Source organism: Crassostrea angulata, chromosome 2 (assembly GCF_025612915.1).
Source record: "Crassostrea angulata isolate pt1a10 chromosome 2, ASM2561291v2, whole genome shotgun sequence".
Classification (NCBI taxonomy): Eukaryota; Metazoa; Mollusca; class Bivalvia; order Ostreida; family Ostreidae; genus Magallana; species Magallana angulata.
Window position 1 is genome coordinate 16,070,867 of NC_069112.1, and position 26,489 is coordinate 16,097,355.

Genomic DNA, 26,489 nt, shown 5'->3' on the forward strand with positions numbered 1-26,489 from the left:
TGACTCGTATAACTGTGTAGAACTATTACTAAATAAGGAAATTTCCAATACAGTTTAACAGTTAAAGAGATGTTGAAAACATTACTGTTTTGCAAAGTAGTGGTCATTTTTCTGAATAAAGATAGTAGAAATCCGAGTTAAATATCCTCTGTTATCAAATGATCAAATGATCAATTTTATTTTCCTTTTGCTATAGCCTTTGACTCATAGATATCTAAGAAACTAACTCTTATTATATGGTGTATATAATAAAAGATGTTCAGAAAATAGAGATGTTGCTAGGGTAAAATACCTTCTCTTATAGAAGTAGAGGACATTCGGGTTAAAGATCCTCCTTTATTTAATGGACAATTTTATTCATTTAAGGACGTTACATGCTTACTCAGGGTTTAAATTCTCATATTCGGATTGTTATAAAGTTCAATGTCATGAGTAAAATTTGTTCTAAACACAAAACGTATCTATGAAATGAATTATTATTGACGTAACATTCGATATTATTATTATATTATGAAATTAGGCTCAAACAAAGTTGGACTTTAAACAAAACAGAGGAAATTCGGTCTAAAAGTTTCAGATTTTGTTTTTCACTGAATTATATTTGATAGTGCTGTAATATTGAAAGTTGTGATTTTATTTGTTAGTCAACATAATTTTGCATAATTTCTGTTGGTTTTATTCCACGTTTTCATTTAGAAAATAGAATGGCACTCACTACAAAAATATTGAAAAATGCTTAAAACGATAAAAGACACCATATCTCAAACTTTTGATCATTGACCTCATATAAGTATTATGCCTGTAGAGTAGGGTCAATACACTTCGTTTAATGCTATAAATGTTTTTGTATTGCTAGTATTATCATTCAGTTTTTCGTTAAATTGAATCAAAAATGGGTAGGGATTTAAAAAAACTGATAGAGGGAATTCTGTTTGGAATATTTATAACAATTGAATGAAAACTAAATGCTTTGTGTCTATTAAGTGTCACTGCCATTCATAAACTTTTTTTTCATTTTTAAAAGATTTAAGCAATTTGTATTATTTTCACAAATAAGAAAAGCGCAGTCATAGTGTAAAAGTTTTATGGATTTTTCATAATTTTTCAAAAATATTCATTGGCCATTAACTCAAAAGTAGGTTATTGACCTACTTTTTAGAAAGTTAAAAATAACACTAACATGAAATGTCTATAACACACACTAGATGGTTTTACATTATTATCAGTAGATTTGTTTTCATTCTGAGTAAACGTATACTAGTACCTTAAAAGTAATTGGCACTTTGAAAAAAAATTACACACTTTGAAAATAAATTTTAAAGTGCTTTCAATTTTGGACAAAATCAACGCACCTTGAAAATGTTTTCTAATTGCGTTAAATTTGGGACCAAGTCCTCGCACTATACAATTTTTCAAAGTGCATCAAGAGTGTACATCAACATTTTTTGATAACAAGACACTTAAGAATGTTAAAATACTAATAATGTCAATTATACAAAAACATCATGGATATAAAGATAGGGACCTAAGATGTTCATTTATTTTTAAGCGTATGTGTAACCTATGTCATATTTTGGAAATATGGGGCCTCAAACAGAAATGATAGTTTTTCTGAAATTATTGCTTAAATTAGGAATGGGAATTGATGATTTGAAGAAATCAAACACATATCTAACGTTTGAATTATTTTTAGTTATGATTCAGTATAAAGTTGGATACATTTAGTGACTATAAAAGTAATAACCAAGTCTAAGTTTATGTATAAACATCATATGAATTCCATAAACTTATATATCTGCAAGTTTCTAGGCATGAATCTCTTTCTAAAATTTAAACCAAAAAATGTATTTAGGTAATACTATATAAAGTAAGTTAGTTACATGTACAATCGTTAAAACATAATGATATCAACTCACAAATAAGAATTTAAGCCTGAAATTTTCTTGTATTCATTTAAAAAAAAAATGTTTTACCATTGTTTTTGATATGCTTTGTCATTATATTTGTTCATTAATCTTTGAACGCCGTATATAGGTTAGCTATTGTGTCCCTTAATATTCATCGTAGGATTATACTTGCTTTTCAAAAATAAATATTCACAAAGTAAAAAGATAAATTATAAGGAAGGATGGCTGACGACTAATTGCTGCAGTTCATTCGATATTTTGATATACATATCTCAATTTAAAGTAACTCTTAAACTATTTTTCTTCAGAAGTAATTAATCATATTTTAAAATGATCTTATCGACAAGCCTTTTCATTGCGAAATTGCTATTTATGAAAGTAAAAAATCTCATCGATTCTCTTTTGAATGTCTCGTAGTGCTAAACTAGGTTAACACATTTAACTATAATATTTGAGGGTCTTAACAACTTCAAATAGACTTTGAACTTTTTAATCAAAGTGCGTTAATTCAACCATTTCAATGTACTTTGAAAAAAAAATGTTCATGTGCGTTGTAACTCTCGTTTGAAAAAGCGAATTTAAAACTGAGAAAATAAATTTCAGTATAAAGTTAAAAATCTCCTTTTATCCAATGGTCAATTGTTTTCCCTGTGCCATAGCTTTCGTTTCATATTAATCTACAGAACTACATGTACAACTTAGAAAAGAAATTATTATTATATGACGATAATAATTAAAGATGTTCAAAACATTGACATTTTGCAAATTTGTGTGGAATATTTTTAATCAAGGCTGAGGAAATTCTAATTCATTTATTTTGAAAATTTGTAATACATATAAATACTTTTCTCCCAACTGTTATGAAATAGTTTGACCTTATAGAGTGATAGAGTGCGCATGCGTTAGGAGTGGACGTTCAGAGTTTTTGAGAGGAGATCTATTTCTTAATTTATGTGATGTATCTGTGTCTGTGTGATACAAAGCTCTTTGTGTATGTCCCATAATATCGAAGGACAATAAGGACAACAAGAGACGATTTATCTTTGGATGGTTCAACAGCCGAAACAGGGAGGAGAGCCATTGGCGGGCAAGTCGACATCAGCACGTTCAAAAATACATCACCGCCCGCACATTCGAACACTGCGCAACCAGCATGGGTAGATCAATTAACGATTCGAATCGGTGAACTTGACGCCAAAATGTCGAAAATTGACTAGAGTTGGAAATCTCGAGAATGTTACCGGTAACTTGGGTAGCACGATGGGGAAATTTCAGACAAGCCTAAGAGGAGACGTTGAGAAAATAGTTAAGGAAATTAGGGAACGAAAGATAGTGAATAAACAATTACAAGGCCAATTTATGGATCTGGAGGTTAGAAGTATGAGGGGCAATTTGCTTTTTTTCGGACTCGCAGAATACCACGGCAGTGGAGAGGAGAACTGTGTGAACCTGATCAACGAGTTCTGTACATGTGAAGCAGAACTAAACAGTGTTGGCATTAAAGATAATATCGAGCTTGCTCATGGGGTCGGACGATTCCAGAATAACAAAACAAAGACTATGGTTGTGAAATTCTTCTACTTCAGGGTAAGGAAAAGTTTCAGGACATCTGAATACAAGCTCAAAAACAAGAAGTACAATATACGGGAACAATTTTCTAAAGAAATCGTCGAGAAACGAAAGGCTTTGATGCCCGTGAGAAAACCATTGAGGGAAAAGAGAAGGGCTGAATTGAAAAGTGACAAAATATGCATTGATGGCAAGCTATACATGGGAGAGACAGGAGACACCATGAACACCGAGGCTGGCAGAGATGACCCCGAGGATGATGAGTCTACGATGACAGGGGATAGTTTTTTTGGTCGAGCAAATGTGAGGCAGATAGTGCTCAGATATGTGAGTTAATTTTTCAGTGGATTTTTAAATTTGCCAAAATTGGTTTGCATGCAAGGGACACATGGTCTCGACTCCTGAGAATTTTAAAAAAATTCAGAATAAAAAAAGGACTATTTACATATAATATTATATAAAATAGCCATGACCGGTCTCAAAATTATCTGAAAAATTGCCCTTTTTAACATTTCCACGGGTCCAGCACCACCCCCAGTCCCGAGCAACTGCCATAATCTACCATAGGATTGGAAGGATTGGTAGCTTAATGTATACCCATGTAATTAATAACCAAATGATGGGGGGGGGGGGGGGGGAGGGGGGTCAATCACCTTCTTTCCGAGTGACATTTCGTGTTCTGAACCCATCCTACTTTTCAAGCACAAAACCGAAAGTGAAAATGTCGGCCACAGTTTCGTATTTTCATTCAATATCTGATGAAAAGTGCTACCAGCATTAAAGTGTCATATATCAATGACATTGTCATGAGCTCCTCCATCCAAAACATGTAAGCAATAAATATTCAAGCAATTTATACACCTCAGATAACCAGCCAAACCTCGGGTTCTCCCTTTATTTTAAAATTTTGACCGGGCCTTTCCTTCGAAACTATCCCCTGCCATCAGAGGGCGCAGGATATGGCAGAGGTGAAGTTTAGGGGCAATTGGAGGGAGATTTCGTGAAGATAATCAGCTGGAACATAAACGGGGGTTTTGCTAGTAAATTTAGTGATAAAAAATTCCTGTACTACATTCTATAATGTATTGGATAGAAAATAATTTCTCTATTGACGTGGAAGGATGTCAAAGCTTTGTTTGTCAAAGAATGTGCGTTCAAAATCAAAACAAGGAGGTGGTTGTGTTATTTTAATTCGTGAAAAAATTAGGCATTATATGTATCTTTTCTTGAAAATATGTATGACACTATATTATGACGTAAGCTTGATAAATGTCTATCAAAAGGTTCTGAAGATTTGTGTTTAGCATGTTTGTATATACCACCAAGCAGTTCAACTTTTTACCAAGCTTATGATTGTGATATATTCAGTGAGCTAGAAAACCAAATTGTTAAATATCTGACTTTTAAAAAAGTTGTGTTGATTGGTGAAACTAATGCAAGAACTGCGAATGCAAATGATTTTATAATGCAAGATATAATACATAATAATGTTTTGAGATATTTTAGTGAAGCTTTATTTAATGTTTTAGACGCACGTCTTCAAAGTAGAATTAATCCTGACGTGATCGTCAATGATTTGGGTAACATGTTATTATCTTTATGTAATAGTAGTGGATTAAACATTTTGAAGTATTTTTAATTTGAGTATGAATGAAGATTATACATTTATTGGCCCAAGGGGCATGAACGTTGTGCATTATGATATAACTACCCCTGATGTATTTTCAAAGCTTGATCAGTTTATTGTAGCAAATTTTACTATGTACTCTGTTCATGCGCCTCTTCATATCATATTAAAGTCTAAGATTCAAATTATTAGCAATTCAACTGTGCTTAGTGATAGTGAAAACCAATGGCCTTCGCAATTATATTTAATTATATAAATTGGATACAGTTTACATTGTGGTATTCTTATTTGTTTTTCTACCGAGGGGCCATATGGCACAATATCCTTTTAACACCCATATAAAGCCATTGTTGCTGAGGTGAGCGATGTGGCCCCATGGGTCTTTTGTTCTATTTGTGATTGTATTGTATTGTTTATTTGCTAGAATCCACATGAATTATAAACAGTTGTAACCTATGTACATAATAATAAATATATCTATTCACTATATTTAAGCAAAGCACACGTCACTGCTTGTATTATACAATATTCTACAAAAATAGTATTCATAAATGCACATTCATAGGAGGAGAGATACTATGCATCAATAAATAACAAATGTAAATAATAATTATAATGGTAATACATTAGTTGGATGTACGAATAGTCCGACATTCCCATTTTTACCAGCCTCACGCAGATACATTGCGAGATGGCACAATTGTTTGCGATTATGAATGGCAAGGAGTTGAACTAACTTAAACATTGAACGTAGACATTAATAAATAGGACAGATAAGTATAAAATGGAATTCATCCTCGACTTTACCTAAATTACAATAATTGCAGATACGCAACGATCTGACAGTTCCATTATAACGGCCTTGCTCTACCAAAAGCATATGCGATGACAGTCTATATTTTGTTAATATGACAACAAGGTTTTCCAGAATATTTTTACGCAAATAAAATTGTAAGCAAAAGATACCAGTTAACATCTAGAGGATGACTCGAAAAATGCGTCTCTTTCCTGTGTTAAAAAAACCCAGACAACCTCTGCTTTACAAGTAAAACTTGAATTACAGACATTGAAGACAAATATCATTTTATACGTGTATGTCCAATGTATTTTGCATTACGTTCAAAGTTTATAAACATGTGTGTGTGTGTGTGTGTGTGTGTGTGTGTGTGTGTGTGTGTTGGTTTCACCGATGCTCCGAGGACGCGAGTGTATAAAAACACCTTTACTCCGAGGACGTAAATTTCTCCCGAGGACTTTTTTCGGGTCCTCGGAAAGATTCTGTCCCAATCAACTCAAAATGACGAAATATATCATGTGGTGAAATTTGGTGAAAGTCCTCAGGAAGGTCGGTAAAATGTGAATGTGCGTTTCCCGGTCACACAGTTTTATCGGACGCCATAACACACACTTGTTGTTTTCGATGCGCGCGCATCTCGGCGGCGGAAGTGATGATCAATCAAGATCTCTGGAGGTCGTAGTAAGTATTTACAATATTTTATTAAATACAGATTGTTTTATCAATGGTTTAAGAAGCGAAAGTGATAATTAACAATAGTTAGAATATTCTTATACATGTTTAGTTGTAATTCAAACGCGAAGGTGTTAAGGAAGCATATGGAATCTGAGTTACATGTAATTCCGTGAAATCACAAATCTTAGTTATTATGTACATATTCAAATATCTAAGCAACGAAACGGAGATCAAAAACAAATAAAAAATACTGAAGACAATTTTTTTCCAGAAAATAGTTTGTATTACGTAGATTTACACATTGATGACGTCATGACTAAAAGTTGAATGTCGTGTGAATTTGATCGGAAAACATATTCAAAATATAGCTAATCTAAGAACTCTAATAAAGTATTGTGGTGTGATTTATTGAGAATTGAACATAAGAATACTTGGGGAGATGTTAGTTTTATCAATCATTCGCTAAAAGGTATGTAAATTTGCTTTTATTTCTCGGCCAGGCTTTCCTCTGTCGTTGTTTACGATATAAAAATCCGACTAGAACAACACTACCCCGTATATATTGAACTTGAAATTTTATACGTATCGTTAGTTTGATCAATGCTTAAATTGAAAATAGCTGCTAGAATCCCATGTTGTGTGTTGTGTGTTGTTTTGATGCAATTTGCCGTTTTCTGTGCAAACTATAAAAAAGTTGGGAAGGTTTTTCGAGAACCGGATAAATAACTTTTTAATAAGGAAGAACATAAAATTCTAGCAGGGGTTTTGATTAAACTAAGATGTTTTGCTTTCACTTGTTATGTTTATTTTATTTTTAATACCGCGGGGTAGTGTTGTTCTATCTCATTTTATGTTAAGGAATATACGTAAGCTATCTATAGTTGTCACGTGATAATGCACCAATGTGGCAGTTATGTACAACCCGATTTTATTGCACTGACATCTATTATAAGGATAATACTAAGTGTTTGATCTTATTTAAAATAATTATTAAATTTCACGATTTTGAATATAACAGTCAAAATAAGACGCTAAATTGCCCATATGCTTCCTTAACACCCCCGCGAACGTAAACAAATCCAAATGAAATGTTTTGAAACCTACATGTATACTCTCTATGATTATATTGATCTATAGTTTCATTGTGCTTAGTCTATCGTTTAAAATCTTTTTATCCAGTTCAAATTCTTTATTCGATTAGATTAGTATATACCATACAAAGTATTTCTTTATTTTTTTAATTACAAAACACTAAATCCATAATTTCAGTTACAAAACGAGAGAAAATGTGCTGTTTGAAGGGCATGGTCATTACATTAGCCAAATATTTTCATATTTTGATGTTTAGAATACTTCTTTGAGGAGTTGTCATAGCCAGCAAAAAATTGATTCATTCGTCGGATTATAAAGTGATAGAGAGCTCACAAATCCTAGTTATATAAACATATATCAAGCCATGATTTCGGTTACATATTAAACGCCGAGTTCAAAATGTAATTATTTTTTAAACAAATTCTAATGTATCAAACCCTGATAACTGTTAATTTGTGTTAAAACGAAACAGCAAAGATAAAACAGAGTTAGAAACAGAATATTAACTGGATTATTTAACAAAAGTTCTGACATCTACCCTCCTGCCCCTCCCCCCTGAATGAATAAATAATAAAACACTATCATACTGTGACTGATATTATACCAGAAAAGAATATACAAACATGTTCATTTATTTTAATATCATAAATAATTAATATAAAGGCATTAATATTTATTTGTTTTCAGAAACTATAGAATTTATCAATTATGGTGAAAAACATGTGCTTTTTTAAACTTTAGTTAGTATCATGAATTCTATTGCATCTCAAAGAAATATTGGTCATATAGAATCCTTAAAGCTGCTTTGTCCAATTTTTTGGTTTTTACAGTATCAAATAATTTTCCGTACAAACCAATTATCTTGGAAAGTTATGCACTTTCTCCTATTTACACCAGCAGAATCGGTCTCCTTTCAAAGTTAGAAATATTCAAAGTAAAAAAAATAATTTCTTTTTGGGCAAATGAAAACGCAAACCAAAATGCATCATGGGAATGTTTAGAAAACGGAACCGTTTAATTTACTAATTTCACAAACTAATTTCACAATATTTTTTTAATACATGTAGATATATTTATATTCATTTATTTTTTTAAAATTTAGCCTATTGTAGTTGTAAACTGTGGCTATCATTCATGTGCGTCGCGGATCTACAGTGAATCAGGGGTCCCCCCTCTACCTCTGGAAATTTCTTCATTTTAATTGAATTTTACTCTTTTACTCCCACTGCACAAAAAAAAAATTCTCTTACACCCCTGATTGTGGAAAAATGCGGGGTCCGTGCATGGCTCGATAGTTTGTCAGCCCGAATTTTCGCGAATCTTTTAACAAACATTCGTTTTAACATAATGCTATTAAGTAAAAGATTTACATCTATGTAAATGTCAAGATTTATATTGTGAAATAATGGCGAGTTGATTATTATATCAATCCCCATGTTTGTTTACATATCGGAAACATCCCTAGTACGAATTAATTTTTTTTTCGTCAGAAACGCCGCCACTGTCCAGCGGGAGAGAAAACTCTCAGTTGACCATAGAATCACAAGTTACAGCTTACTGTGGATTCTGGTTATTTTAAAAGTGAAAATCATGAAGAACTTTCGTGTATTATTTAGGGATGGAGGACGGGTGCCATCTTTACATTCGCAACGTAAGTAGGTCAGACTCGGTCAGATTACAATATTCAGCTGTTACACATACTTGATACTATGATATTATTCTCTTTTGAGAAGTGGACTGGCATAGCCTACATCCACGTGGATGTAGGCTATGCCTGTCCACCTCTCAAAAGAGAATAACTATGATATATGTTAATCAGCTGTTCAAGTTCCTGCATTTTTTTTACTAGGGAATAACAGTTGATATAATATATTCCATGTTGAACTGTGCAAGACGAACTTCTACACATGCATGATCTATGAGTAATGTAATTGCAGGTTTTGGTAAATGTGAAATTAAGAAATACCGGTAAACAGAATGAATTTAAACATTTTCCAATCATGATTTAACTTTATCCATTAACAGGTTAGCATATCTCAACCTCAAGGCTTAATATTTTAGACCCAAATCATATTTGATAGAAGATATCTGTGTATAAAACATGATTTTTTATGCTTTGAACATGTTGAACAGCTGTTGAACATGGGTGAGGCAATTTCAACATATACTGGCGTGTGACCAGTTCTCGCCAAGTACGATTTCTCGCCAGTACATTGTGACGTCATTTTATCAACACATAAAATTATAGACGAAAAATGACGTCACAATGTACTGGCGAGAAATGGTACTCGACGAGAACTGGTCGCACGCCAGTACTTGTTTTAAAATACTGTCAGATTTTCCTTCTTGGCAAGAGTCAATGATTAATTATGTCAGCTGTTCACTAGACTCAGTCGGCTGGTCACTTAAAGGCCGAACATTTTACAAACGCTCCCTTTTTTACCTGTACAAACTTCAAAATAATGCCGCTTGTCAATCAAGTTTGAAGCAATCGCACCCATGAAGTTTGATTGCAGTGATCGTCTGAGCGTGATCTGGCCAGGTCCAGGTCCGTGGATTTCTGTTTACTAGCAATTTACGTCATCTTTGATATCTTCCATCACATATTAATTTTTTACATAACTGGTATTATCATTGTTTTAAAAAAAATAATTATTCAGTAATTGAATGAAAATACAAAATTTATATTTGAATCATGTTGAATGTATATTACCTAATAAATTCCACAAAGATGAATGAGCAGCCCAAAACATATAAAGTTTCTTTTTTAAAACAAACTTATGAGCTATTAAAGCTGTATTTACTGGTAACACACTCAACTGGTCACTCGAGTATCCAATGCAGAAAAAATGAAATTCCAATATCATTTGTTTAATTAAAGAAAGTAAACATATTCTAAAGCAACATTGTCTAATGATGTTGTCCATACTTAACACTTCTGACATATATACATTTATATACCTATATAGCATTCCTTATTTCAACCTTTTTATATAAAATCTTGTTTCATTGGTAACAAATAAATTGGCGAACTAATTGTACCTAGCTGAAAGGTTTATATGATACAACTGTAACTAAAGATTTTTATAATGGCAAATGACTTGATCCCTATAAAATGATAAATGAACATTATATAGAGCCTGTTTGAGAGGGTAGCAGCAGAGAGAGAGAGAAGAGAGAGATATTTAAATTATCTTAGTCAATGACCCAATTGTTATTATTAGTCAGCCCGCGGGCTGACTAATTAAGTTAGGATGAAACTTCAATTGCGCTTGCGTAAATTGGTATTCTGGGAAGGAATTATATAGACAGTTCGTGTTAGAGAAATTCGAAGAAGTTATGAAACTGGTCAGTTTCTAGGTCAAATTGCGCATCGGAAGACTGCCAATGGGAATTGTCTGCAGCCACAGTCCAGACTCCGTGTACCGTATATTTCCCGACCTCTTAGTGAGATTGGAAAGTAAATATATTGGTAGTGGTTTGCGACGAGACCATGAAATTCATAGAGCTATGTTTGCAATGTGACAACTTTAAGCATTAAGTAGGTGCGCAGTCATACATTGCATTTTCACCACTACACGCTTATCTCCTCACCTACATGTACAGCCATATAAAAATAAAGGTGCAAACTAAAAGTGAACCCGCATATTATTATTGTTCTGGAAACTATTTATCTTAATTGTATTTTAATAGATTGTGTATTCTCTTTGGACCTAAAAAATAAAAATTCTGCTGGCTGACTTTCTTAGCTATTTAAAAAGGTAACCTTGTTTCAGGATTAAATTATCCAATTTATACTACTGATAGTCATAAAGGTCTTTAAATTCTATTTGTTATTATAAAAATTCCATAGTTATAACTAGCATTTGGTATTTTCATTTTTCTGTGTTACTCATTTTTCATCTAACACTGTATTTTGTGCAGATATTGTAAAGGAATCATTAAAATAAATATAAAATGATTACAAAAAAGGTACGTAATTATATAAGACGTTCATGTGATTTAAACAGTATATCATGTCCGATATCAAATCAGATGATCTCAGTTTGGATGCTATTTCTAAACAATTAAATGTTTTCTTTGGTGCTGAGTCATGTGGATACAATACCCGCAACGTTATTTTTTACAAGATTAACAGACGGATAGTATTCACGCATAATAGATTCTGAATAGGATTATAACGCACGGTAGAACAGTATATACTCGCATGATACGATTGGATTGATTCATGATAGGAAAAGATAAAATTAATGATGTTCATAATTGCTTCAAATTCTCTTTACAATATACCTTATAATTACTGTACAGAATTTTATTTACATTTATTGAGTTGTTAATCCTAGCTGCGTCATTTATAGAATATACAAACATAACAAGTTAAAATTTATTAAGGAAAAATATGAGCTTAAATGATCAATAATTTATCAATATTGGTAACATTGTTTTCTTTACCAAACACCCCAGCCAATCACCGCAAACATATCTCATTTCGACATCAAATCACATGGAAAATAGCAGGTTTATTCAAGTAAACAACCTCCGATCCTCAGCAATATGTTCGATAACTCTTAATTATCCGGATTTCTTTTATTTGTACCATAAATCTGACTTTTTTTACACACAATGTTAATTAGTATTCAACTAGTGGGCTAGTATAACCATTAGTCACACAACTAAATGCTTCATGGCGTAGTGGATCCACGGAGCACTCCCACTTATATACATGTACATGCATGTTTGGTAAAGAGTTAGAGCCACTGATGCACCAGTACTTTTTTTTTAGCTCAACTTTTTTCTTTATTTTATTATATCCATCATACTAGGCAAATTTGCAATAACTTTGTAAAATGCATGGACACCATCTAAAAATTCATTTTATTTCATTTATAAAGGTTGATAGAAAAATATCATTGTTATGATATGAAAAAAATACTTTGAGGCTGACGATCTTAGAACCTTAAAATGAAACTCTTGTTTTAAATAAGTATAAAATCGTTTATAAATACCTTCTTTTTGTAAAAAGAATGCATCAAATAACGATCGAATTGTATTACATACAAGTTAATGCTTACTGATCAGTTATACACTGCGTACGATTTAATATATTCAACCTATAGGTAAATATGTTACCTTGTTCCTAAGAACTTTGATTGCTAACATTAATCTTTCATTTCCATTGCTTAAAATGTGATTTACATGTAATATTTTATTTAATTTTAGTCTAAAGAATTTAGAAATTAGTATGATATAAGGCTGGATTGTATATTGTATATTAATTGTTTGATAACTTATCATATAGGGCGCACTGAACGACTTGTAACTTAAAGTAAAGTACTTGCATGTAAAATGGTACCAAAGGTTTAACATGATCGGATAAATGGAAAAACTGTCAGAATTGAACAATATATAAACCTGATAAGATTAACACACGATAGGATAGGATTAACGCACGATAGAAGGTTATATATACGAACGATACAGTAGGATTGATAAACTGTACAGGATAGGATAAGACAAGATAAGATTGTAAAAAAATATGTTGCAGGTACTGTGTGAAAGTTATAACACAGCCTAGCATTGCTGATAAAAAACACAACTTGCCTTAGCATGTATTTTTTTTTCTGCAACGCTAGATACCTTCATAGCCAGAATGAAGCACCAAAGAAAGCAATAAATCGTTTAGATAAAATATACCTACAGTTGAACTTCGATATCTCGAACACTGATATCTCAAATACAATTATGGATATGTCGAAGTGATTTGTAAATCACAACCACTTATTTTTTTAAGTGTGTTACCCTCGATATCTCGAATACTCGGATATCTCAAAGTTTTTAAACAGTCCCATCTAGTTAGAGATAACGAAGTGTGACTGCATTTACTTGCAATGAAAATTAAGGAAAAAAAGTTTATTGTCTCTTGAGACAGTAACTATATCCATATCCATATCCTGAGGTGAAGCCATGGGAAATAATTTCTGTCAAGGGGGACAATATTAACTCGCTATTGTCTGAATATAGTCGGTAAATACTGTAGATATCTTGTTATACATTGTACCAAAGAAAACTTTATTTGTCGGTGATGCAGATTTTCTTGATGGTAAACAAATTAGAGTCAATCATCAGACTTTGAATTTAACATAGCAACTGGGTTTACAACAGAGGTGTTCTGAGATTAAAAATGAGGGAAATCAAATGCTGCCAGTGAATGGTTTCTATGACTTTTCACAATGGGCAGATAGCAAAGAAACTAGTTTACAGTTATTGAGTAGCATATGTTTATTCTTGTGATGCATGACACATGAATATATAATCACTTGATCCAGGGCATACTCACAGTACTGCCTATACATATTGCTTTTTGTTGGAGATCATTCATATAAAGTAATATTGTAATTTTATTATTTAGATACCGAGTATTAAAAAAAAACACTTTTCAATTTATTTTTTAGGAACATAAGCAGACCAGTCTATTTGTTTTCTGGGGGATATGACGATAGGACCATATCTATAGCTGTGTGATGGGAGGTGAATTTCATCATGACCTGATGATGGAAGAAGTATAATTGACAGAGTATCATGGAATCCTTGTAACCAACCTTTTCTTGTTGATGTGGATTTTTTAAATTAAGGAAACTGACTAAAAAAATGACATGCTGAAGGATCAAGAAAATGATTCCAATAAAAGAACTAAAAAGCCATTTCACCAGTTAAAAGTGTGGATGATATTCAGACGTGTTCAAAAAGTTGAATATATATATACACAAAGATGCATTGATTAGGATGCAAATTTGATACAGATTTAAGAATCATACAGTGTCAAGATTCATCAATAGTGTGAAACAATTTATCAATAATATGGCAACATGCGACTGATATTGGATTAGACATCAACTTATGAGGTACGTATTTTATATATATATTTTAACGTGTTTAATATGCCATTTTAGTTAAATTGATCAAGGTAGCTACCGTAGCTAGCTTGCTTAATTGGTAACGTTACATTAATTTATTAAGATTTAATCTAAAAAGTACGTAGCAAATTCATACAGGTTCATTTTTGGTACACGCAATTATTTGCAAGTTGTATATTTAAGAAGTTTCTACCCCTGATATTAGTCTAAGATTGACAAATGGGCAAAAAAATATGTAATATACTTGATGAAAAATTGATAAAAAATTATGATTTAAAAATTTTGATCACCTAATTCAGTAAATATGAACAAAAGTCACAATCTGCAGTTCACAAGCCTGCAGATACATGTACTTTAAAATGTTTAACCACTGAGCTACATTGATGCACCAGACAGGCTTGAATGCTGAATCTGAGCCATTACTAAGGTTTCAGATGCTGGATGAGGTTAAGGTTTGTAGAGCAGGTGTAAGTCTTTGGTGCAGGTGCTCTTTGATAGCCATTTCTAAGTTACTACTGGTTCTAACTTCACCAATTGAAACTTGCATGGATGGTGTGTCTTATACATGTAATACTGATGCATCTGACTGGCTTGAATGCTGAATCTGAGCCTTAGTTTTGGATGCTGGAGGAGATTAATTTTTAATAGCTGGTTAAAGTTTTTGGATCAGGTGCCCTCTGATGATTTTATCTTAGTTATTACTGCTCCTAACTTCACCAAACTTAAATCATATGGATGATGGGTCTTATGATACTGATGCACCTGACAGCCTTAAATGCTGAATCTGAGCCATATATATAGGTTTCAGATGCAGGATGAGGTTTAGTTTTTGGAACAGATCACATGTTTTATAGATAATAGCTTGCATAGTTGATTTAACTATTGATATAAATGTATCGCAGAGGAAGCAGCCTTATCTCTATTATCAAGGATGCTGAAAAATATATCTTTGTAATTATTACTGGTCCTAACTTCACCAAATTTGTATCGATGATGTGTCTTATGATGCTGATTCACCTGACAGGTTTGAATGCTGAATCTGAGCCATAGGTTTTAGATGTGAGATGAAGTTTATTTTTTGGAACAGGTCACATGTTTTAGTTATAGATACATGTTATAGCTTGCATAGTTGATTTAGCTATAATATAAATGAATCACAGAGGTAACTTCAGAGCCTGATCTCCATTATCAAAGATGCTTAAAAAAGCTCTTACCTCGCTCAAACTGCTTGATGGATGTGTTTTCTGTTAAATGATATAGCATGATTCCTATGATATAGTATTGTATGATATGATACACTATTGTTTTATATGATACAATATTATATTATTTATTATATTGTAAAAAGTAATATGATACAATATGATATTGTATATATCATGATATCATACAATATTGTATCAAATTATACATAAAGCTAGTATTGTGTATCAAATATGATACAATTACATACATGTACAATATAATACCATTCTATATTCTTTCTTTTATATTGTTCTTAATTTGATTCTAGAACTGATATTTTGTATACTGGTAAAAACTTGTATCGGAAAATTTTTTTAGTCGGTTAATATTTCAAAATAAACCTTGTATCTAGTGGTATTTTCAAATATATACCGTTGATTCCTTATTAGTGCAAACCCCTCTTATTTTATGCAAGTACTTACATGTAATTCCATGATCTTGCAGTTGTGTATTTAATAGCTAGTGCAAAATAACTTCTATCCTAATTTCTTATAGTTCAAAACTCTCAGAAAATAATAGTGAGGTTTTAAAATCCGCTTTGGGTGCTTCTCGTGTCATTTTACGCGAATATCAATTCCTTGTGTTTAATTACATGTAGGAATCTACAGTAAATTCATTAAAAAGATAACATCTGTCAGGTTTCCTATTTTGTGTTAGTTTCCGAATCCCTGAATTTATAATCTCACCATCTACAATTCTGCTGTTTGGGATACAACTACATGTATGTATACATACATCGATCTTACATGTATTTACATATAATTACATGTAAGAAAATGTGTCAATTATACTCAATGTTTAGCCAATCTCAAAATTACACTGAAAACCTGAGTTCAGTTGCATGTACAAATCTTAAATACTCTTCTTCTTTGTTTACCCCTACAAGGCCTTTTATTTGTACATTGACTAAAACTAGAATTTTATTTTTTAATAGTTACATGTATTTGTTAGTAGTTATTGTTTTAAAGTTGATGTAAAGATACTATGTTTAAATGTTTGTAATATTTCTTTTTAGGAAATCTCAAGAAAAGAGTTGGACATAATACCAAAGATAAGAATGGAATACAAATGGAAAAGAATCACCATGGCCCATACTAGATGCAACTTGAAGTTGAACACTTTCGTGCAATTTATAATAACTGCATGCTTGATAAATTGGAATGATAAGTTTTCAGTCCATACATATAACTTAATTTAATTTTGGGAAATTTTATCGAAGCTGAATTTAAAATTGCATGTGAATGTTTATTTTTGTATGTAGTCAGTACATATTATATTGTGGAATCATCGTGGTTGTGGGGGACCAATGTTCATGGCTTTTGTGAGTAACCCTTGCACACAAATTTACATCCCCTTGAATGTATACACAAGCAAATATTTAGTATTTATTGATAAAATAGAACTTGCTACTGAAGAAATTACCTCCCCATGAACTAGGAACAGTTTGGTAACCAAAGGACATTGACCCCCACAAATAAAAATGATTCCACAGTACTACATGTACATAGAAATTATCATAATTAATTTAGCTTCTAAAAATGAACATGTCTGAAATATATTTATTTGAAATCATTTAAATTTTGTTTAAGAATGAATTTGTTACAGAGAATAAAAGCATGTAATTTAATAACAAGGTTCATTTTCATTGTATATTGGGCCACTTTTTTATTAGTTGTTTTCCAAGAACGACTGACCAAAATTTAAAAAAATACTACAATATGTATAAATTGTATCAATGAAAATGTGTCTTTAATGTATATGTTTTTTGATCTACAGACCAAAAAAAGGTCTTGAAAAACAACTAATAAAAAATAGCCTTAAGGGGTTGGATTGTGGGAGAACATTTAAGAGGGTTCGATGGTCATGGCCATTTTTGGACTCTATTAATCTTCTTTAGAAGGAGCTCTATAGTATCGATCAGACCCAACCTAACACCGGGTTAACTTTTGGGGTTTACTCTGGGTTTTCTTTTGGAAAATTTGGGTCCACTCTGGGGTTACTTTGGGTTTACTTGGAAATTGCTTTTGAGGTCAACTACGCACTGAAGTGTGAAGCAGACCTGTCTTTTGTCTTACTATCCTACTGTCTGTAATTCCTGCCCTATGTATATTTCGAATACACATTTAGCGTCTGCTTTCAGAGGTATACCTCTGACCGGGTTTACTCTCTGGGTTTCCTTGGGTTTACTCTGGGTCCACTCTAGTAAACCCAGGGTTTAGTTGGGGTTTATTTTCTGTTAGGTTGGGTCTGATCGGTACTGTATAAACAATGTAAAGTCATCATGGCTTCTGTCTAATATAATTATATCCAACTTTTAAGGTACATGTATATGCGATTGGTAATTTGCTGACTATTAAGCCTTCTTAATTATAAATTGTAATTTGAATATTCATCTAAATGGCATGTATATGCAAACATCGAGTCCTCTTCTGATTGCATGTGTTTACAGATCAAGTACAAGCACAGGGTCCTTTGACTGCATTTATATAACTCAAGTACAAACACAGGGTCCTCTGACAGCATGTGTACAGCTCAAGTACAAACACAGGGTCCTCTGACAGCATGTGTACAGCTCAAGTACAAACACAGGGTCCTCTGACAGCAAATGTACAGACTGGTCAAGTACAACAACAGGGTCCTCTGACTGTATGTTTACAGATCAAGTAGAAAGACAGAGTCCTTTGACTGAATGTATACATATTAAGTACAACAACAGGTTCCCCCTTACTGAAAATGTACATATATTTACAACCACAGGACAAGCTGATCTAAAGTTTTCTCAGTGTTAAATATTCAGTGAACCTGTGAATATTAAACATACGTATGTTGTACCCCTTCTCCCTACCCCCCGAAAGAAAACGTGGACACCCGAAGTTAAATGTAGAGTTGAAATAGGTACATGTACTGTACATGTACGAATATGATACTGTACATGTAATAGCTGAAGAAAGCCCATTCAATAACTCATCTAAACGACGCCTGTAATTTCATTATTGTATTTGTATTATAGCGAATTTTCATTTGTAATCTCGATCTGCCAGACCATGCATGTATATTTGAAAATATACAATGGTTGTGCGATAACTACGAATTTTAGCATTAACGAACGCATTGAAAACTTTCAACGAGTATGTAAGATTGCCAATATGAGAAAATTTAGCATAGAAAAGGTCTAATATCCCACATGGAAAAAGTCATTCAAATAAACAGTGAATTATTTGATTATGAAAGATATAATGATAAATAAACTGTACATATGTCAAATAAGCGAAATATTTACAGTTTATGGATACAAATTGAATATCTAAAAAATTTAGAAAGTACATGCAAGTTAACAACAAAAGCCCCAGCAGGATTCGAACTCGTGATGTACGGACATTTAACACTTATCTTCATCTTAAGTCCGACATTTTATCTATTCGGCTATTGGATAACTTACATGTTGCCGTCGATAAAATCCTTTTAATAAAACGAAATATCCTTTCGTTCAGAGGTCAGCCATTTTGTTATGATGTGTTATTCCACCTTTGATTTTCTTACGAATAGTTAGGAGTTTTTTTTCTCGAAATTATATAAGGAATATTATTAAACTTGGAATCATTCTTTGAGTATTATGAGGTGATAATTTTGGTCGGGGCGTGATCAAATCCAATAAAGCCCGACGGGCTTTATGATAGATTTGATCACGCCCCGACCGAAATTATCACCTCATAATATTAAAAGAATGATTCCTTATTACTTATATTTATATAGTTTTATGCCATCGTACGATTAAATATACATTGTATAAATATAAATAAGCAAACCCCGCTGGTGCCTCAATTTGGCGTCATTTGTATTATGGGTTATATAGTACAAAATCGGTACGTAGTGTTATCACAAGCAAAGACACTGGAAAATGTAAATATATGCTGTGGTTTCATTAATATTCAATGGTATAAATTTTCGTGGATATAGTAAAAATCACAGTTTCAAGGATACGTAAATTCGTAGCCAATGAACCTATCAATACAAAATGTTAATAGAAATTGCACTTCAATGAACATTTAATTTTGTGGAGCAACTTAACAACGAAATCCACGAAAATCGGTATTCAAAGAATATTGATGAAACCACAGTAGGTCTGAAAATTGTAATTGTACAAATACAGGGTCTCTGAATGCATATACATATACAGATCAAATACAACCACAGGGTCCTCTGACTGCATGTATACAATTCAAGTACAAACACAAAGTCCTCGGACTTCATGTGTACAAATCAAGTACAAACACTGGGTCCTCGGATTGCATGTGTACTGATCACCACAGATTAACTGTAGTATACGAACTACACTGTGCACAAGTATTTTTTTAGTACATGTACATTTACAATTTTATTTTCTTGAGCCGTCTTCACACCGGAGCTGCGTTCTCACGGCGATCCCGCTGCGTCCTTAAATAATGTAAAACGCCAAGGTAAACGCAGTAGAGTCTTCTTCAGCGCTGTAACAACATAACTACATCTTCGTCCGTCGCGGTGGGATCGCCTTGATCATTTAAGAACGCCATGCGACGGCGCGCACTTTGAACATGCACAAAATACGCGCCGTGGCTCGGCGTTCTAAACATGCCGTAAAAGCGTAGTGAGGTCGCCGTGACAGCGCCGTAAGATCTCCAACAGCGCCACGAGAGCTCCGTCGGTGCGCTCAAGGAACGCAGCTAATCGCAGTGTAGACGCAGTGATAAGTTAATTGCTCTTGCACTAAGACCTCACGGAGTCCTTTGGGATCTCACTGCGTCTCTATCGCGCTCTCAATGCGCTCTCACTGCGCATCTAAAGCGTTTGAACAAGTTGTTTTCCATTTGGCTGCGTTCACTCAGCGACCCCAAAGAGCTGTTGCTGGTTCATAGCGCTCTCGTGACGTTTTTTCTGCGTTTATCCTGGGCTCCCACGGCGTTTCTAGTGCGTTGTCATCAGGACCACGAAAACTCGAAAAATGGTTGTTGTACAATAGCAAGCGATGTAATAATTATCAAACTGGATGTAGATGACTATGTAAAAAGCAGCATTTGCTAATATTCCAAGACCAATCGATGGACGTAGATGGAATTCACGCCATTTGGTTCTGATATTTTCACATCTTTTCAATGTTTTCTAACAACTAATAACGGATCTTTTTTGTAGACCTGACTACTAAGAGTTTAATCCTAGTCCTTCACAAATTGTTTAGAAGTAACTATGTTTCAATTACAATGTACCTTATCATAAAATCAAAACAATTTTTAAATCATTTATATACTAGTTGTAAATTCTTATTTGTTTCCCATACAATTGTACAAATTAATATTAACCTACCAAGAAGTAAAGAACGTCTTGTGAGCGCAGTCAGCGCACAGAGCACACCGTGGACGCGCGGTAAAAACTCCTACCACGTCATGAGCGCTCGGCGGAGACTCAGCGAGAGCGCAGTTAATCGCCAAGTAGAACTCCGTGGAAACGCAGTTATACGCCGTGGGAGCTCCGTAAGACCGCCTAAGTCGCCGTCAGGACGCCGTGACTTTTCCAGTTGTAAAATTTTCAATTAAAACTGTACATTTTTTCTGAATTTTCCTTGCGATTATACGGCGATTCCATGAATTTCACAACGCCGTGGGGACGCAGCCTGGTGTGACAGGGCTTAGTTAAGCCCAACAATGAAACCATTCTAGTAAATACATTTATAAAGAGGTTAGCGACCAGTTTCTCCATTGACCATCAATGACGGCGTGGATACCGTACTCGCCCGAAGTTTGCCGATACATTTGATATTGGTACGCATGCATAGTATCATAGTAAGCACATGTGCTTACTATGGATGTTCATTAATATTTTATTGGGGCATTGGATTTTTTTTGTGTTTACCAGTGTTGGCTACGTCTAATCATTATGTACTCTACATAATAGGTAATGCTCGCCATAATGTGTACATATGCACTTCCAGATTCCTGTCACTTATCAGCTGTCTGCTTACCTTAAATCAATACAGTGGTTCAAACACAGTAACATTCAATTTTAGTATACAACATTCGAATTCCTTGTTCATGCACGGATTTTGATGGGGAAGACCCCCCTCCCTCCCGCAACACCCCTCTGGAAATTTCAATATTAATAATTTCACAAAGTAAAATAACCAAGAAGATGCCTCGGACACCCCCCCCCTGCGGCAAATACAGAAATCATTCGGGACCCCCCACCCTCTCCTACAACAAAATCTGGATCTGCAGGATAGAGAGCTCCACATACTTCGCATCTTCGCGCTTCGCCGTCGCATCTTCGTACCTTCACTCCTTCGCCTTTGCAACTTCGCACTTTCGCCTTCTTAACTTCGCACTCTCGCATAGATCTACGCCCTGTAGGCGAAAATGCAAAGGTCAAAGTAGCCACATCGAATACCGTTTTTGGGGCTTTGAAAAAAGAACCTGATATGGAATTAACCAAATTATCATGAACACCAGGAAATCAGCATTTATATAAAATGAGATTTATTTAAATATTTTGGTGGTTGGTGGAAGTTGGTAGTGTTATTACTGCAATATGTATAAATTTGTACCAAAATGCTTTTTTATTGTTGTTTTTATCTACTTACCAATTTTAAATAAAATTAGATTGATTTTGAATACCCATCTTAATGGTTTTATACATTCAACATCGAGTTCTTTTCTGGTTGCATGTGTATACAGCTCAAGTACAAACACAGGGTCCTCTGACTGCATGTATACAATTCAAGTACAAACACAAACTGCATGTGTAAAGCTCAAGTACAAACACATGCATGGTCCTCGGACTGCATGTGTACAGCTCAAGTACAAACACAGGGTCCTCGGACTGCATGTGTACAGCTCAAGTACAAACACAGGGTCCTCTGACTGCATGTTTACAGATGTGTGCATTCTAGTAAATACATTTATAAAGAGGTTAGCGACCAGTTTCTCCATATGCCATTGACCATCAATGACGGCGTGGATACCGTACTCGCCCGAAGTTTGCCGATACATTTGATATTGGTACGCATGCATAGTATCATAGTAAGCACATGTGCTTACTATGGATGTTCATTAATATTTTATTGGGGCATTGGATTTTTTTTTGTGTTTACCAGTGTTGGCTACGTCTAATCATTATGTACTCTACATAATAGGTAATGCTCGCCATAATGTGTACATATGCACTTCCAGATTCCTGTCACTTATCAGCTGTCTGCTTACCTTAAATCAATACAGTGGTTCAAACACAGTAGCATTGAATTTTAGTATACGACATTCGAATTCCTTGTTCATGCACGGATTTTGATGGGGAAACCCCCCCCCCCAACACCCCTCTGGAAATTTCAATATTAATAATTTCACAAAGTAAAATAACCAAGAATATGCCTCGGACCCCCCCCCCCCCCCCTGCGGCAAATAGAGTAATCATTCGGGACCCCCACCTTCTCCTACAACAAAATCTGGATCTGCAGGATAGAGAGCTCCACAAACTTGAAAGTGCGAAGGAGCGAAAGTAGTTCGCTTCTTTGCGTTTGCAAGCTCGCACTTTCGCCTTCGCATCTTCGCGCTTCGCCGTCGCATCTTCGTACCTTCACTCCTTCGCCTTTGCAACTTCGCACTTTCGCCTTCACAACTTCGCACTCTCGCATAGATCTACGCCCTGTAGGCGAAAATGCGAAGATCAAAGTAGCCACATCGAATACCGTTTTTTGGGCTTAAAAAAAAAAACCTGATATGGAATTAACCAAATTATCATGATCACCAGGAAATCAGCATTTATATAAAATGAGATTTATTTAAATATTTTGGTGGTTGGTGGTAGTTGGTAGTGTTATTTTTTGCAATATGTGTAAATTTGTACCAAAACGCGTTTTTATTGTTGTTTTTATCTACTTACCAATTTTAAATAAAATTAGATTAGCTTTGAATACTTATCTAAATGGTATATACATTCAACATCGAGTTCTTTTCTGGTTGCATGTGTATACAGCTCAAGTACAAACACAGGGTCCTCTGACTGCATGTATACAATTCAAGTACAAACACAAACTGCATGTGTAAAGCTCAAGTACAAACACATGCATGGTCCTCGGACTGCATGTGTACAGCTCAAGTACAAACACAGGGTTCTCGGACTGCATGTGTACAGCTCAAGTACAAACACAGGGTCCTCTGACTGCATGTGTACAGATCAAGTACAACCACAGGTTAACTGTAGTATACGAACTACAGTGTGCACACGTGTTTATATAGTATATGTACATTTACAATTAAATTTTCTTAAGCCGTCTTTAGTTAATCCCAAAAACGAACCATTCTAGTAAATTCATTAATATAAAAAGGTCAACGACCAGTTTTTCCATTGACCATCACTCATGCGTACCAATAACAAATTCATCGGCAAGCCTCGGGTGAGTACGGTATCCATACCATCACTGATGGACCATCAGTGATGGTATGGATACCGTACTCACCCGAGGCTTGCCGATGAATTTGTTATTGGTACGCATGCATATTATCATAATAAGCACACGTGCTTTCAATGGATGTTCATTAATATTTTACTGGGTAATGCGGGTTTTTTTTTGTTTACCAGTGTTGGCTACGTCTAATCATTATATTCTCCTTATAAAAGGTAATGATTTCAAGATTTCTATCACTTATCAGCTGTCTTCTTACCTTAAATCAATACTGTGGTTCAAACACAGTAACATTGAATTTCATTTTACGACAATCGAATTCCTTGCTCTGGAAATTTCAATATTATTAATTTCGCAAATTAAAATTACTAAGAATATGCCTCGGACCCCCCTCCTAACCGCGGCAAATACAATCATCATTCGCCCCCCCCCCCCCCCAACACTCTTCTAGAAAAAAAATCTGGATCCGCACGATTGAGGGCTCCACAAACTTGAAAGGCGAAGGCGAAATTGCGAAGATGCGAAAGAGCGATAATACGCTTATAATAGTTCGGTTATTCGCCTTCGCACCCTCGCATTTTCGCCTTCGCATCTCCAAAACGAAACCATTCTATTAAATACATTAATTTAAAGAGGTTAGCGACCAGTTTCTCCATTGACCATCAATGACGACGTGAAGCTTTTAAGTTGAAATATATGTTTCAAAAATATTAAATGGATGCGTACTTTAATTTGTAGACTTTCATTTTATAGCTTCACACTTCGCATCCGTATTATAAGACAAGTAAGCTTGTTTTGTCAAACAGTTTAAATTCAATTGGAATCTTAACTAGTAAATTGAATGGTTCCTTTTTTCTCACGACACCGTACGTTTTTTTATCGGCTTGTTTAAATAGGTGGGTTTTTTTTATGATGTTCCGATGGGGCCACTTCGACCCTCACACTTTTGCCTCTGGGACGAAATGGTAGAGTGCGAAGAGTCGAAAGAGAAAGTACGAAGGCGAAGGCGCGAAAGTGCGAAGATGCGACGGCGAAGCGAGAAGATGCGAAGGCGAGAGTGCGAAGTTGCAAAGGCAAAGGAGCAATACTACTATCGCTCCTTCTCCTTCGCAACTTCGCACTGAAGTCTTTGCCTTTGCGGTTCAAGATCGGGTTGGGGTGGGGGGGTGGGCGACCCCCCCCCCCCCCCCCCCCCCCGGAACCGCGCATGTAATACTAGTGCTGGCTATTCGACATTCGACAGATTTGTTTATTTATACCTGTAATTAATACACATTCTAATATAAGATTCGTAAGCCGTTATTCGTACTGTGAATATAATTTCTTTGCTTTTACCTTATCGGTCTGCGATGACCGTGCCGGAAGAGTACAGTACTATGTTAAAGACACTTTGGCATTTTCAATTAAGGTGGTATGGGACACTTCCATGTTGTGACGTATTGTTTATCGAAATAAACAATAAAATTTAGTGCAGTTATATAAGTAGTTTCTTTACCAATTTTGTCATCTAAGAGCGTAGCGCAGTGAGTTAGAGGGTTTACTATGATTCTATAAGTCATGAGTTCGAATCCCACTGTGGGTTTTACAATTTTTACCTTTCAAAATATTTTTAAAGGTATTTTTGGTTAGGTATTCTAAAATATAAAAATTCTAAACCGGTAAAAGTATTTCAATCATAATGTACTTTAATCCACATTAATATCGACCGATGTCCCATACCACCTTAGGTTTAGGAAGCCCTGTGATTTCCATACCAATGGTTATTGATCATCGTATGTACAATTGACGGTGTTCGAGCAATCGTCCACAAGACATCATCCTTGTCTTTCTTTAATGTTTACGAGAGCTTCTTCGTAAAATAATTGTAAATATTCTCATACCTTATATTGAGTAAATGCCTAAGATGACACACTCTTATATTGCCCCCACGATCGCAGAAAAAGAATTGCACACAAATTACAAATGTAGTCGTCAATTGTAAAAAAGACCGTCAGGCAGGCTAAGATTATTCTTAAGAAAGTTTATACGCTTAGAAATATCTTAGGAAAAAGTTAAGTCCATCATGTCAAACTTTGCAAAAACCAAAGCTATCATAAGAATAATCTATACTAAGATTTCTCCTCATCAAAAAAACCTTGACAAGAAAAAGAAAGAAGCAAATTCTCGAATCTCAAAATCTTGATAATCTTAATTCGTTGGAGGGAGGGGGGGGGGGGGGTTGCGTAGTTTTTTTGGTTTT

General features: G+C 34.3%; 1 protein-coding gene and 1 long non-coding RNA gene across 2 annotated transcripts in view; one reads left to right on the forward strand and one right to left on the reverse strand.

The window, feature by feature from the left end:
• Positions 1-26,489, reverse strand: part of LOC128171301 (uncharacterized) — a 53,786-nt gene that overhangs the window by 21,440 nt on the left and 5,857 nt on the right. The gene's annotated exons all lie outside the window — the stretch shown is intronic.
• Positions 9,146-17,449, forward strand: LOC128171305 (uncharacterized). The gene is made up of 3 exons (XR_008242059.1): positions 9,146-9,317; positions 14,119-14,568; positions 16,841-17,449. It is a non-coding gene; the product is annotated as an uncharacterized LOC128171305 (long non-coding RNA).